This window comes from Pinus tabuliformis, chromosome 3_2, assembly GCF_031772625.1.
Source record: "Pinus tabuliformis cultivar Carrire ecotype Pingquan chromosome 3_2, CPIR1, whole genome shotgun sequence".
Taxonomy (NCBI): domain Eukaryota; kingdom Viridiplantae; phylum Streptophyta; class Pinopsida; order Pinales; family Pinaceae; genus Pinus; species Pinus tabuliformis.
Window position 1 is genome coordinate 864,392,462 of NC_142302.1, and position 5,194 is coordinate 864,397,655.

The window sequence follows — 5,194 nt, forward strand, 5'->3', positions numbered from 1 at the left end:
TTTCTCCTTTGGAACATGTACATATGCATCACATCCAAATACCCTTAGATGTGAAAGAGAAGGTTTCTTACCAATCCATACCTCTTGTGGAGTCTTATGGTCCAACACTGAGGAAGGTGATCTGTTGACTAGGTAACATGTGGTCTCCACTACCTCTACCCAGAATTCATATCCTAACCCTGCACAAATGAGCATGATTCTTGCCTTTTCTGTCATCGTCTTGTTAATTCTTTATGAAAATCCATTTCGTTGAGGTGCGTATGGTGTATTATTCTGTTGTGCTATACCACACTTCTCACAGAACTCTTCAAATTTGTTCTCACAAAACTTTCCACTGTTATCTATCCTCAACACCTTTACCTTGTTCTTTGTCTAGTTTTCCACTAGACCCTTAAATTATTTGAACCTATCAAAGACCTCATATTTCTTCCTGAGGAAATATATCCAAGTATTACTTGAGAAGCCATCTATAAATGATACATAGTACACATAATTACCCAATGATGTAACCGACATAGGTCCAAAGGCATCACTTTGTACAATATCTAATATATGTTTTGCCCTCTTAACACCAAAGGGGAAACTCGAACGATTTGGCTTCCCATATACAAATTTTTCACAAAAATCAAAATCGAGAGAGAAATTAGACATACTTTCTATCATACCATTACCATGAAGTATTTGAAGGCCTTTCTCTCCAATATGTCCAAGCCTTTAATGCCATAGCATGGTCTTTTCTCCAGAGACCACTATATTTTCTTCTCCACTTTCAGGAACCGAAAAATTGTTGCACCCATCCATAACAATGCTACCTTGAATCTTGTACAGAGTTCCAATCTGAACTGCATGGATCAATACCAATTCTCATCAAGCCATCTTGCAAGTATCTTACTCGAACATTATTTTTACACGTGCATCATCCATCTTGCTTATAGAAATCATATTTTTCTCCTATGTAGGAATATTCAGAACACCTAGAAGTGTTCTAATCCTTTCACCTTGCGACTTCAACTTGAATTTTCCGTGACCAACAATTATAGCCTTCTTGTCTCCCCCTAAGAAGACATCACCACCATCATATTTCTCATAATTGTAGAACCACTCTCTATGGGGAGTGAATTGAAAGGATGCACTTGAGTCAATCAAGCATGCCTCATGATCTACATGTGTATTTGAAGAATAATCCAAGTACACATCCCCACCTTCATCTGAGTTGTTGTTGCCCTTGTACAAGGAGCATGATCAGATCCCTTTCCTTTCTCGAGAGATTTAGATTTACAGTTGTTGGCTTGTTGGGGCCTGACCCGGGTTCGGAGTTAATTAGCCAAACAAATACCAGTGCTACTGGCCCTTTTGACAACAGTCTATGGAGCACGGACTGAGCTCTCACCTGAAGTAGTATGGGAGGGTGCTAGAACTAGGATTCTGCACCCTGGAGATGTCCGATGAGTTTGACTGGTCCACGATTTGTCCCTACATGCAGGTTGCTTTGCGCACTTTCCTGTTCCTCATGGACTAATAGACTACCTTTGTGCAGCCCTACCCAGGGGCTGAGTGCCACACTCTGTGTTATTACCCAAGACCTTGCTTATATTCCAATGTTAGTTAATTATCTTTTCCTACTGATGTTATCGGGAAATCTAGTGTCCACTTGGAGCTGCTAGTCCCACTAAGACTGGTAGCTATCTTAGAAATAAACAAACTAAAACTATTTTCTCTTTCCTTTATGAGAGGTAGATAAGAGGGCAACAAAGGGCACCAACCTCAGTATTGCGCTTGGTTCCTTGCTTGGTTCCTCTCCCTTCTGACAGATCCTTGCCGTTTTTCCTTCATCTACCCAGCTTCAAAGAGCACCTGTGGAATCAAAGCAGCATAATACTATCGAAGAACAGAGACCTACAATCATAAACAATATAGGACCAGATATATATTGACCACAAAAATGCATATATCATCAAACATACAAGAATGTGGAGGAAAACTTGAATAGCTTTATTAATATCAAGAATAGCAAAGAGGATTACAACCAATTGTTCTGACCCAGTGTCATCCTCCGAGCATGAAAGCCCTTCTTCACCTCATGAAAAGCTTAGATCACCCAACACTATGATATTCCACCAAGAAACCAATAGCACTTCCTTACAAGATACAAAATTCCAGCCTCTGGATCTCTAGGATGAGGGATCCATATATAGATGATTGCAGAGGGGTGAGTCAGCTTCCGGGATTTTGATTAGTGTCCTCTCTCTGATAGTTCTTGATTCCACTTGGAGATATATGATCTCTTACTCATCCCTGGGCGAATTTGGACAGGCAAGTGTCACAGGAGAAGTTTCTGGAAGGTTGCATGACGATCCACCTTGCAAATTGTCTCTGCCATTTGTCTAGTCTCGCCCATCGCACCCTATGTTGGAATTATGATACATATGTTGTACTTGATGGCAACCCACTCATCTCAGATGATAAATTATAGTGCAGCAAAGTTCACACACTTTCATGAAGATAAAAGTTTCTTTCATGTAGAGAAAAGTTCACGCACTTTCATGAAGATAAAAGTTTCTTTCATGTAGAGAAAAGTTCACGCACTTTCATGAAGATAAAAGGTTCTTTCATGTAAAGAAAAGTTCATGCACTTTCATGTAGAGAAAATTTTCTTTCATGTAGAGAAAAGTTCATGCACTTTCATGCAGAGAAAAGTTTCTTTCATATAGAGAAAAGTTCACACACTTTCATGCAGAGAAAAGTTCCTTTCATGAAGAGAAAAGTTCACGCACTTTCATGGTTGGCTCATGGTATTTGTCTGACAGTATTTGATCCTATGGTTTTGGTCTGTGGTATTGCATCCAAAAGTGTTGACCCCAAGTATTGGGTTCATGGTATTGTGTTATTATGGTTTTGGACCGTGGTATTGTGAAAGGCCTAAGACTATAAAAGAGGAAGGAGATCATTTGGCAAGGCAATCAATCTGAATGAATTGAATATCTAATAGGTGCTAGATCGGAAATATTTGTGATTGGGGTTATGATGAAGATCTGGATCTGAATGAAGGAGGAACCTTAGCACATAAATAAGGATAAGTTCTATTAATGGGTCATAATCTTTAAGCTTGAATAACAATATCTTTGTATGATTTTGATATTTTATATGAGGCACATGGTTGATCTATAAATTTGACAATCTGGGTTAATTAGTGTCTGAATATTTGAAAGAATGAATTATTCTTTATAGATCTGTACGTAGGTTCAGTGAAGTGAAAGAGCGTATACACATTGGTTCAGTGAATGAAAACGGCATGTACGCAGGTTGGTACAAACACAGGAGCGTATGCACGCAGGTTTTAGGTTGTTTAAGTAGCGTATATCTTTTAAATTATGATCTAGCTGCCTCTATTTATTGTTGCAGTATTCTGGGTATAGAATTTGGTGTTTGGTTACTGTTACTGTGTTCTGGGTACAGCTTCCAGAGAAGTGTTTACTTGATTTAGTTCTAATTCGGGAAAAGGAGATTGTTTGATGTAGATATACTTGATGATTGATTGATGTTCATGGATCCAATCTGAAAATTTATGAAACGTGGTCCCTAGAAGAAAGAGAAGGTTGTAGCCTTTAGTAGGCCAGCACCTACGTACTAGTATCTTGGCTAGTACAAGAGCTAAGGGGGTTGTAGCTCCCTTCCAGGAGAAGCTAGAAAACGAGAGAGGGTTGTAGCTCTCTGCAGGTTGTAGCCTACGTACTAGTAAAGGACTGCACCAGTACATTGTAACAGGAAGTTTCTAATTAAAGAAAGATAGAGACGAATTGCAGCAGGTGGTTTTCACCCACATTAGGTTTCCACCTTATATCTTGTGTTCTTATGCGTGACTGTCTTCTGTTCTGTTTTACTGGTCTGGTTACTGTCTATTTCACTCAGATACACAGATTAATAATCAACATTTGAAAGATAAAGTAAATCATAAGTTTGCATTGTATAAGTGGTTTTCCTTCTACATAGTTGCGTATATACGTGAGTTTTACTAATTGAAGTAGCGTATATCCTCTGAATTTTAAAAAGGGAATATTTGGCTTGATAATACTGATTCACCCCCCCCCCTCTCAGTATTATTTCCAACAATTGGTATCAGAGCAGGTCCTTCTGAAGAAGCTTGATCGGTTGGAGGAAGATCCATCATCATGAGAAACTACGAGAGAGAAGCATCTATCAGGCCACTGATTTTTGATGGGACAAACTTCATATATTGGAAGGTAAGAGTTACTTTCTATCTTCAATCTCTTGGTACAGAAGTCTGGGATATCATCGATACAGGGTACACTTTTCCATCGGCAACTCCTATAGATCCGGCTGAGAAGAAGAAATATGAAACAAATGCAAAGGCAGTCAATACCCTATTAGGATGTCTATCTTAATCAGAATTCATCAAGGTTATGCAGTATAAATCCGTAAAGGAAATATGGGACAAGATTGTTCTAAGCTATGAAGGAGATGAACAGGTAAAACGAGCAAAACTTCAAACCCTCATAATTCAGTATGAAAATCTCAGAATGCACAATGATGAAAGTGTGGCTAACTATTTCCTTCGTGTAGATGAGATTGTTAATTGTATGAAAAACTTGGGTGAAGAAATAAAAGAGGTTGTTGTGGTTGAAAAAGTTCTAAGATCTTTGTCCCCTAGGTTTGAATCTAAAGTTTTTGCAATAGAAGAAAAAGAGAATCTCCGAAACCTTACCATGTCACAGCTGCTCGGGATTCTAACTGCTTATGAAATGAGGAAAGGAGGACCATCGGACAAGAGAGAAGCTTCTTTCAAGGCTTTAGGCAAAGGAGACTACTATGAGTCAGGACACGTGTCAGAAGAAGAATCAAATTTTGTCAAGAATCTTCAACGGGGTGCTGGAAGATTCCGAGGTAAGTTACCTTTCAAATGATTTGCTTGTGGAAGAGTCGGTCATTATGCTGCCAAGTGTCCTCATAAGGATAAGATTGACAAAGCGAAGGAACCTGTTAGATGGAACAAGAAACATAATGCAACTAAAAAAAGTTACTACACTCATGAAGACAGTGATGGCCTATCAAATAGTGACAAAGATGAACGAGGTAATGATTATAAACTTTTAATGGCTTTTGAAGATGATGATTACATGGATGCTATAGATGTAGATGGTTTTTATGAAGAGATTTCTAGACTGAAAGCATGTTT